The 10,417-nt window shown below is 35.7% G+C and overlaps 1 protein-coding gene across 2 annotated transcripts in view; it reads left to right on the top strand.

Moving 5' to 3' along the window:
* CDH12 (cadherin 12, type 2 (N-cadherin 2)) overlaps positions 1–10,417 on the top strand; it is a 746,064-nt gene that overhangs the window by 414,544 nt on the left and 321,103 nt on the right. The window lies entirely within an intron of this gene.

Raw genomic sequence — 10,417 nt, 5'->3', positions numbered from 1 at the left:
CCCACTCTGTCTCTGGTGAATCCACTCATCGCCCCTGCACCTCTGGCTTGTACCCCAGTTCTGTATGCATAAATAAATAAATAAATCTTAAAAGAAAAGCACTTAGCACCATAAAAACAAATATATAGTGAAAACAGAACACATATAGAGACAAAACTGACTTAAAGAGCATTCTCTGGAGTAATTACTCAAGTTAATCTTAGATATACAATTTCCTAGTATTGTTGAATTGAGGAAGGTTGTCTTAGATTAAGCTACTCCACTGACAGTCAGTCTTTCCCTCACTTAGTTGTTTATGAGGGTTATGATCTTGCTAAGATCTTGCTGTTGGTAGGTCCCCATGGGTCCTACTAACATTGGATCTTCACTGCTTCCCTCCTAGAAATCTAAATCTGTCTCAGTTGTCTACCATCAGTGACAGTGACACAGCTCCATGCAGTGGCTGGTTTCTTGTGGAATATCCTTTATATGTGATTGGCCATAGCTGTGATCTAGTTGCTTCGAGAACAGCGGCGCTGAGCTCGATCTGCAGCTTGGACACCATGCTTTTCTTACCAGGTTACTACTTTGGTTCAGCTTTCATGGGACTATGCCTCCCTCGTAGCCATTCCTGCACAATCCTGAGGGTCTGTGTGCTGCTTCATCCCCTCAATAGTTCTAGAATGTTCAGGAGTCATTGCTTTTTTGATTGGCTGGGCCAACTGTCCAACACTGAATTCCAAACAGAATAGGGCAGATTCCCGATGGCAAGGGTTCTTCTTTTCCTGTGTGAATATGATGAATCTGCCATGTTTGCTTAACAGCAATTGTGAGGGACCTGATGTAAACCCCAGAATGAAATTCTTCCTGTGGACAATCCTATGTTTATCGGGTTACAAAGCTCAGTGTAGACTGAATTGCATAGAAGACCTTTAAGAGTGCTGTTGCCATAGGAAACCTTAGCTGAGGTTTGCACTAAAGAATATGTTAAAACTCCAAACAGAAAGCCTGCTCTTTGCATCAATTCACGTTCTTGGATAATGAAGTTCAGTAGAAAAGAATAAAAGTCTTCCTATTTTATAATAAGCTTTGGTGACAAGTTTTTCTTTGTAAAAATATGGAATAGTTAGAATTACTTCAAGTTTTTGTAAGTTATTCGTATTGTCCTTATTCAAATTTGCATGTATTAAAATAACTTGTGAATGACTTTCAGAATCATGTTTATGTTTTCTTCATCAAAACTAACAAAAGTTGTACCACAACTTTTCCATAATTCATCATCTTTTTACTCACTGCAAGTTTGTTTCTACTTTGCCATTATATCTTAAGTAGATATAAATAATTAAATATTGATTTCTCAAAAATATCTAAAGATGTGATTCTTATATTTTATGTCCATAACACTGAGTTTAAAAAAGCAAAATAATAAAACTTATGACAATGTTTAAGTAAAAATCTCATTTCTAAATTATAAAAGATTATACATTCAGTGAGAGTGAAAGACATATATAGATATATACACACACACACACACACACACACACATATATCTAATAAATTTGTCATTGTGGAACACAACTTATATAAAAAAGTACCTTAAAAGCTAATATATATTTTTATTCTTGTTCTTTAAATAAGAAAAGTAAACACAATGTGATAGAGATAAATGGCCCTTGCTTTGTAGCCCATTCGAGAGAACTGCCCTGAAAGAAATAATTCTGGTATAATGAATTGTGATGGCTTTTCATATCTCCAAGCAGGGCAGAAGCATCTGGAAATCCAATCCCCCAAAGATTTTTCTGCGCTGCTTTAAAACAGAATAGTAAAATGATAGAGCAGGTGAACATCTGCCAGTTACAGAAAACCAATATTTTGTTCAATTGGGCATTATACTGTGTGTTCAGCAAATATTTACTCAGTGTCTATTTTGTATCTAGTATTTCCATTAAACACTCTGAGAACTATCAAGAAGTATAAGTCCTTTTACATAAGCATACATGTTAAAGTTTGGAAAGAAGTCAGTCAAGTCCAAAGAATAAAAGCTTAGAGACTAGGAGATTAAGTTGTTTTTTTTTTTAAGATTTATTTATTTATGCATACAGGCCAGATGTGTAGGGATGGTGAGAGGGTTCAGCAGAGACAGAATGGGGAGCAGAGTAGCCGACTGACGAAGTCCACTGCTGAGGGGAGCAATGGGCAGGTCAAGAGACGTCTGCAGTGCCATGTGGGTCACCTCCAGGGTGGGGATCGAACTCACACTGAAGTGGCTTTAGCTTCTTAGTGTTGTGCTTTAACCCACAGTGCCAGCAGGGAGGGTCAGAAATTAAGTTTTGATAATGAAGTAAATATACCAGATTTTAAGTTTGAAATGGTGTGAAGCCACTTAATGGGACAGTGAAGGAAAATTTTTATTATAGGTCATAATTGTAATTCTTTTCAATAAACAATTGGGACTATTGAGTCTATATTTTTATAAGTGAAATGCATGCAAATGATTAAGCTTTATAATCAATTGTGTATAGATCTGAATAAACAGATGTTGTTCTTGAACACAAATAAAAGAACATGTTGGGGAATACATAGAACAATCTTTATTTTTTTATGAATTTTACTTATTTATTTTTGCATAGAAGAACTGGGGTACAGGCTATAGGTGCAGGGGGTGAGAAGATTCACCAGAGACAGAGTAGGGAGGAAAACAGTAGTTCTTACAAAAATACACTGCTGAGAGGAGCAGTGGGCAAGACGAAGAGGTCTGCTGCACCATGAGGGTTAGCTCCATGGCTTTGGATTGAACTCAAATTGCGGAGGTGCTAGAGCTGAGCCTTAACCCCTAGGCTACCAGGGAGGCCTGCAAGTGGTATTCTTTGCAATCAGATAAAACAGATAGACCACATGGTTTATCTTGTTTGTGAGACCTGCCGTAATCTATCAACATTTCAAACTACTAGTGGTGATGCAGATGCAATTCAAATACAAAACTCTAGTGAAACTAAGTCATACAGGTACTCCCTTTGATTATTATCAGTGTCAAAGGTAATATTTTGTGTATCTTGGAAAAAAGATAAAACAGAAACTCTGATCCTTTATACAGCACATTAAAATATTTCAGATGGAAAGTGAGCGAAGACAAGAACACAGAGGGAAAATGTTTGCCTATAAATAACTAAATGATGAAGGAAGTAGGTGTCTATTGATAGTTTCTTTTGCTTTTTATATGGGTTTGAAATTTTGTAACAGAAAATTGGAAAGAAAAATAGAAACTAGGTGAGAGAAAAATAGCCTATTTTTTTCTTTGTGCCCAATGCCAGATATGAATGAAAGATTTCACTGCTCCAGTATAAACACTGTTGCCAACCTCATCCAAAAGCAGAAGGTAACACAAAGGTATGAACAAGATTTTCCTCAAGATGAAAGTCTTTTCTGGCCTACTTTTCTTTCTGGAAGCCCAACCCCATACAATAACTGATCCATTTCAGATCAGTACCTGAATCACTTTTCTTGACTATATCCACCAGCATACAGTGAATGGACAGTGAGAAAACAATAGGCTTTCTTATCTATAGGAGTTACATATATTTCAGTTAATGTAATGTCTTTTGAAACTCTGTGTGTGTGTGTGTGTGTGTGTGTGTGTGACATCGTCTTGACACATCCATTGTTTTGGGGCACTTACGTTGTTTCTATATCTTGGCTATTGATATTAGTGTTGGAATAAACATAAGAGTACAGTTTCCTTTCAAATTAGTGTTAATGTGTCTTTTGGGTAGATGGCTACAAATATAATTGCTGGGTCATGTGGTGGATCTATTTTCAGAGTTTTGAGAAATTTCCACACAACTTATCATATTGGCTGGATTCATGGCATTAACGGAAGGGCTTATGCTAAACAAAGTAAGTCAAGAGAAAACAGATAAGTATACAGAACAGGGGAGGGAAGAGCTCAAGTGACTATGGTGATCAGGGGTATTAAGAACGACAGGAACTACACCTGAGGAGAGAAATATAACACTGTCAAACAGTTTAAAAAAAGAGGAAGAACAATGGTCTTTAAAAAAAAAATAAAAATTGTAAGAGGAGAGTGAAGTCCTTCTTAGAGTCATTCTGTAACCACATGTTCCATAGGTATTTTGACCTTAAGCCTTGACAAATGCAGTTAGTGTCTGAGGAAGCTCAATTACTTTTCCATAATATGGAGTCATCTCTGTGGCATCGATATTAGAGCTGTGCCACAGAAAGATTCCTATGCACATTAATGTCAGAAGCAATTGGACAAAGATATATATGTAGCAGAAAGTAATTAAGTATTCCATGGTGGCCATTGTTTGCAGTGGGGTGGTACTTCATTCCCCTAAATAAACTTTTACTGAACTAGCATATGGATAAGTACTAGGATATTAAGTTTACAGTTATCTTAAACTTTGGTTGAATGAAGAATGTTCTATACAATTTAAGAAACTGTGAGAAATGTAAAGTAGGTGTTTTATTCTGTCTTCACTAAGTTTCTTAAAGACATTGGAAATAGAGTTGATGGCAAGCAGATAACAATCATATTATGGATCTCATACGGCATTAAGAGGTTAGTTATGGTAAGGGAGATGTATGTATTTGCAACTTCAGGGATGCTATAAAAGAAGACACACAAGTTTGATGATTAAAATGCATCAGTTTGACAGACTGTACATCTGTGAAACCAACACAAAAATCAAAATACTGAATGTGGATGAGAGCTGTAGATATTGTAAAAATCATTGTCAATACTCAGTATTGTTAGATTATGTCCTGTTTAGTGATAACTTGGTACTAGGTGCATGGTAATAGAAATATTTCTAAACCAATATACAATTTTAAATTAATAGGATCAGCCATATAAATAAGGATGAATGTGTGTGTGTGTTTCTATTAATTAATTTATTTATTTAGTGAACATTAACTTACAACACTATATATGCTTCAGTAGTATCGGCTCCTACCACGTTAGGTGTTCTAGGCAGTTTTACTGCCGACTGAATAGCAAATTACTTTAATAGTGTTTATTACTTTAGTGTTTCTAGAAATTTCCACATTTGATAACATTGCTCTCTACTTTCTTCTTTTTCATACTCTCAGTAATAAACAATAACTACTACATATAACAAATATAAATGTCCCGCTTTTTCTATTAGACTATATTGTTTACTAAATGACATTTTATGTATATTTGCTTAATAAGTTATCGGTTAATCATTACTAAAATTGCGTGTGGTTTTGGTTTTATGGTATAATCTAGTCATCACTAATATTCAGTAACTTAAAGCAAATTTGACATAACTATATTTAGGATTCTCAAGACTTATATATCATCTATTTCATTTAGCTTGCACCTACTAATTCTATCATAAAGATATAAAATATCATAAATATGAACTAGCAGGAAGGGGTAAATGCCATACGATTATGTCTACTGAAAGCTATCTCTTTTAAAAGTATACTGTGTTTTTGTTGTTGTTATTGTTAACTTTGGAATAACTACCTACTAAAATATAAATGTGGTTTTAAAAATATAAAACATATTAATTTTATATGTTTATTTTTCAATTGTTCACCTTAGTTTAAGTTAACTCTCAATCATTTTAATTAAATCACATTTAATTTTTAACTGACCAGGAAAATGAAGAAAAGGTTAATAACCCATTCTGAATGTAATATAACAACTGTGTCCTTTTAAATAAATACATTCTAGTTAACTTTAAAAAATAAAAATACATATTGATGTTAGCCAATTTTTCATCTATAACATGTATAATTTCAAATCATTCATGTCCAAATGATTCTTAAATTACTTGAATTATGAAAAAAAATACTGTTATCAAAATGCAATTGATAGAATAAAAGAAAACTGTTGGGATTTTTATGATAAGAAAGGGAGAAGAAGTACATTCATGTACAATCATTATTTCTTGACTTCCTGAACTATTCCTGAATTAAGTAGAAAGGATATCACAAATAAATAATGAAATAGAAAATATAATTTTATAGCAGAATTTCATATGGGATCTTGGAGTTAATTCAATCTAATTTCTTCATATTTTCTAATGAAATTGTAAAATAGGATCTTTTTAAATGGCTCAAGTTTAAAAACTATTTAGTGCCAGATTAACTACATTCCAGGTTTTCCTTTTTTTAAGCCTTTTTTATACACAGAAAACCACAGTATCTCAAATTAGTGATTATACATGAGCAAAACTGGCCTCCCCAAATGTGTAGTTATGTTGAAAAATGATAATTCAATTACTTATTCTCCATGACATATGCATAAGCCGAAGTATGTACAAAACACAAGACCCTATTAACATTCGGCAAACATGTGGGTGTTAGTATTGGCTCCATGCTACTTCAGAAAGATCAATTTGTCGTTTCTTTGTTATCCCTGTTTACTTTTTTAAATTTAAAACAATTAACAGTAATATTCTGAGATTTATTTACCCCTGATAATTCAATCACCACACACACAAAAATAAAAAGTAGAAAGGTATTCTTTGAATGGGGGTGTCAAATAAAAGATGACATTCATATCAGAGCAGCATCTTCACAATTGCTTAACATAATAATTGTCAAGATCAACAAAGGTCTGTTCGAACTTAGCCTAATTCAGAGTAAGGGTTCTTCCATGTCATCAGAACACGCTTTAGGGAGAGCCAGGTAAATGAGGAATGAGTTATTTATTTATTTTTCACTTAGAATCCTTTTTGACAACCATGTGCCATAGACAAATATATTTGTTAGAACTGCTGGGAGCTCTAAGCTTTGTCTGGGTAAATTTCATGTTTCCCACTATCAAAGATTCAGGAATAATCGCTTGTTCTTTGAATTCCTACTTTCCCATCATTAAATATAAGTAAAACACTTATTGTAAACTATTTCATGAGATTCCTGTAAAAATAAGATAATGAGTGGGGGATTTCTTGCCAACGCTTAAGAGCTGAATTAATTCGAGTCAGCATCATTTCTTTTTTGATTGAATTTTATTAGAAGCCTTGAAAACGTGTGGCCACATTTCTCTGAAAGATTGTGAATGTGTCTGAGAATTTTAGCAAACCATATAAAATGGTAGGATTCATGTGAAATTGAAGAAACTTTGAGATAAAGTGTGAACAAGTGAGAAATGAAATTTTCAGCTCCATAATTCTTTTAAACTTTCCTATTATATTATTTTACTTACAGAACTGAGATATAGGAAATCATTTTAAAATAGCCTAGTACTTTGTTAGTAAATGTTCTTCTGGTGGCTCTGTACTAGAATGCCATTTTTCTGTTTCATAAATTATATTTTTAAGAAAAAGGGTATTAATTGTAAAATCTGTTTTTCTTTCTTTTTTTTTAAGATTTATTTATTTGTGCATACAGAACTGGGGTACAGGCCAGAGGCTCAGGGGCGGTGAGAGGCTTCACCAGAGACAGAATGGGAAGCAGTTCAGGCATATTGATGAAGTACACTGCTGAGGGGAACAGCGGGCAGGTCAGGAGAGGTCTGCCGCGCCCTGTGCATCACCTGTGGGGCAGGCGGGAATTGAACTCATGTGAAAGTGGCTTTAGCTTCTTAGTGTTGTGCTTTAACCCTCTGCACCACCAGGGAGGGCCTGTAAAATCTCTTTTTAAAACTTGAAATCAATTACATTGTCTAATAAAATGTCTTTTGGAAATTCTAGATTGTTTTTAGGCTAAACTTTACTTTGGTTGAATTTAATGTTTCTGCTAAAATATCCAGAGCTATTGTGATTAAACTTTAACACAATAACATTTTATCAGGCACGGGACACATTTCTTAAGGATACAAAAATGTGTCATGGAAGTCATAAAAGCAAGACAATGTTAATGTGCTATTGGAAGGAGACATTTTGTTGGCTTAAACACTTTAGAATTTCTAAGCATCTACTAGATGTTCAACCTAAAGTGACTTATTTTAATCTGGGTTTGCACTGTCCTGGCTGTGCACATTTGATTTATTTACTGACCTCAAATTGTTAACATAAGTAATTATTTTTTTAAGATTTATTTATTTATTCATACAGAACTGGGGTACAGGCCAGAGATGCGGAGGGTGAGAGGCTTCACCAGAGACAGAGTGGGGAGCAGAACAGGCAGATCGATGAAGTCCACTGCTGAGGGGAGCAGCGGGCGGTCAGGAGAGGTCTGCTGCGCCATGTGGTCACCTCCAGGGCAGGCGGGAATCGAACTCATGCTGAAGTGGCTTTAGCTTCTCAGTGCTGTGAGAAGCTGCGCCACCAGGGAGGGCCAAAGTAATTATTTTTTCACAAAGATAATATATAGGATTGTTCCAATGCTTTTGTAGGAATTGGCTATACCTGAAGTGTATCTGAAGCATCAGACACATAGCAAGTATTGGATATATAGTTCTTATATTTGTCACAAATGAATTCTCTGGGCATTCCCCACTGAATAGCATTGTGCTCCTTTTGTAACTCATGAGTGTACTTCCAACTAAAATACATGTTTTCCAACATATATTTTAAAAGTACTGCAGAGTCACTGGTATTCTATGTAGATGTTTATAGCCAGAGATCTCGGACTAGTCACATAAAACTGTTCAATGCAATCTCATGCAGTTGCGGCTTGCAAGGTGGACATAAACCGTTATAGAGTAAAGTCATATTAAAGCGCCTTTGGTTTACTTTGGTTTAATTGCTGGCAGTTGGGAACTCAAGAAAGTATACTGTGTCTTAAGGTCTGAAGAAGTGTAATAAAGAGTTCACTGTTTAAGTTGAGCTTCTCAGCCCAGAGGTCATATCCATGTTTCTTGCAGGGTATTTCAAGAAAGCATTTTAATGTTTGCTCAAAATAAATAAATAATAAAAGTTGAGCTTCTCATTCTGTGGACTAGACCAGCACTGTAACATTGCTTTAACATCATGACCTACCACACTTCAGAAACATGGGATGGGATCCATCAGCTTTTTTCTGGCCAGTGTTATGCTAACCGGTGAGGACCCTTGCTAATGAAATTGACATTATATCTCCAGTGTACTGTTTATTTATGTGTATGAATTTCTACTTAAGCAGTGTCTTTTCTGCTAGAAAACTCTTAATGCCTGTTTATAGTTGAATAATGGGCTCCCTGCTTAACAGCAGCAGAAGTTACTCACCCCCTCCTGAAGTGTATCCTCTAGTTTCTTTACCTTCACCTCTCACCCTCCACCAGGGGAGGGAGCAAGAGACTGAGACCTCCTCTACTCAGGCCGCCTGCTAGCTCTTATCCAGGATCCTCACAGGTGCATCTCGGTTTTAAGTTCGAGTATCTGCCCTCTTGCAACAACTTAGTAACCATGAAGTGCTGCCTTATTTAAGAAGTGCCCGCAAATAACTGCATTTTAATAAAATATGTGCAGAAAGTAACTCAGGGATCTACAAGGCAAACAAATTCTCTTTTATGTATTTTTTATGCATCCCTTTATGGAAATCTGGGGTTTTTCTGAGATATTTGTAAATATTACAATGCAAATTTAATCCACCCTCCCCCCACACGAATGTGTCAAGGGAATGCCATATGTCCCAAGTGAGATCTACTTGGAAAAACAGAAATGCTGAACATATCACAGGGTGTTATTGTGAGAGGACATTTGTCAGTTTCCTCTCTGGCAATGAGATTTTTCTCACCCTCAAGACATGCAAATGACTTTTTTCATCTGTTCTTTTTATGTTATTTGCACCATTTTCTCCTCTACAAATGAGAGCTGTCGAGAATTAACCATTTGGGACTTTGGTGTTTAGCCCCTTGACTTTTTGGGAGCATCTCTGGGGAAGTGGGGTTTCCCCAGGTGGGCAGTAGACAGGAGCTGCAGATTGTCCACGCCAAGTGATTACCTACATTTAAAAAGTTGTCCAGCATCCTCTCATACCCTTGCTTATTTGAAGGTTAGAAAATCAGAATTGAACAGATCACACAAGAGATGCTTCCATTGGGTATGATGTTCTTCAGCCTGTGTTCCTCAGGTTAATGCTATGGTGCAAATATTTCTGCAAGTGTGATGTCAATTTAAGATGCTAATTGAAAGTCTTCCCAAGCTGCTTTCTTTTGCCTCAGTTTCAGCATTTGTGCCTTTAAAAAACCTGCCAGGTGTATTCATACAGTACTTCCCTTTTTGCATATCAGAGAGTTACACTCTGGAGGGCTGTGATGAACCTTTAAGTACATTTTACTTAGACAAGGGCTGAAGTTTGTGCCAGGCTGGGGGCAAAAGGGAGGGACCTCTCTCTGATAACATTGCTTTAAACAGCTTTCAGCTGTAGTCTTGTCTTAAAAAAACCAGCTGCATCCATCTATTAATTGTTTCACTGTACCTGATATCTAACGCCAATGCACCTTGCAAAACAGCAGAAATCTCATTTGTTTAAGTCCTTCTGACTTAACGCTAATCTCCTGCAAATTATAGAGAGTGTT

The sequence above is a fragment of the Condylura cristata genome, unplaced genomic scaffold (genome assembly GCF_000260355.1).
Source record: "Condylura cristata isolate star-nosed mole 26May11 unplaced genomic scaffold, ConCri1.0 scaffold00007, whole genome shotgun sequence".
Taxonomy (NCBI): Eukaryota; Metazoa; Chordata; class Mammalia; order Eulipotyphla; family Talpidae; genus Condylura; species Condylura cristata.
This window is presented reverse-complemented; position numbering and strand designations above follow the sequence as displayed.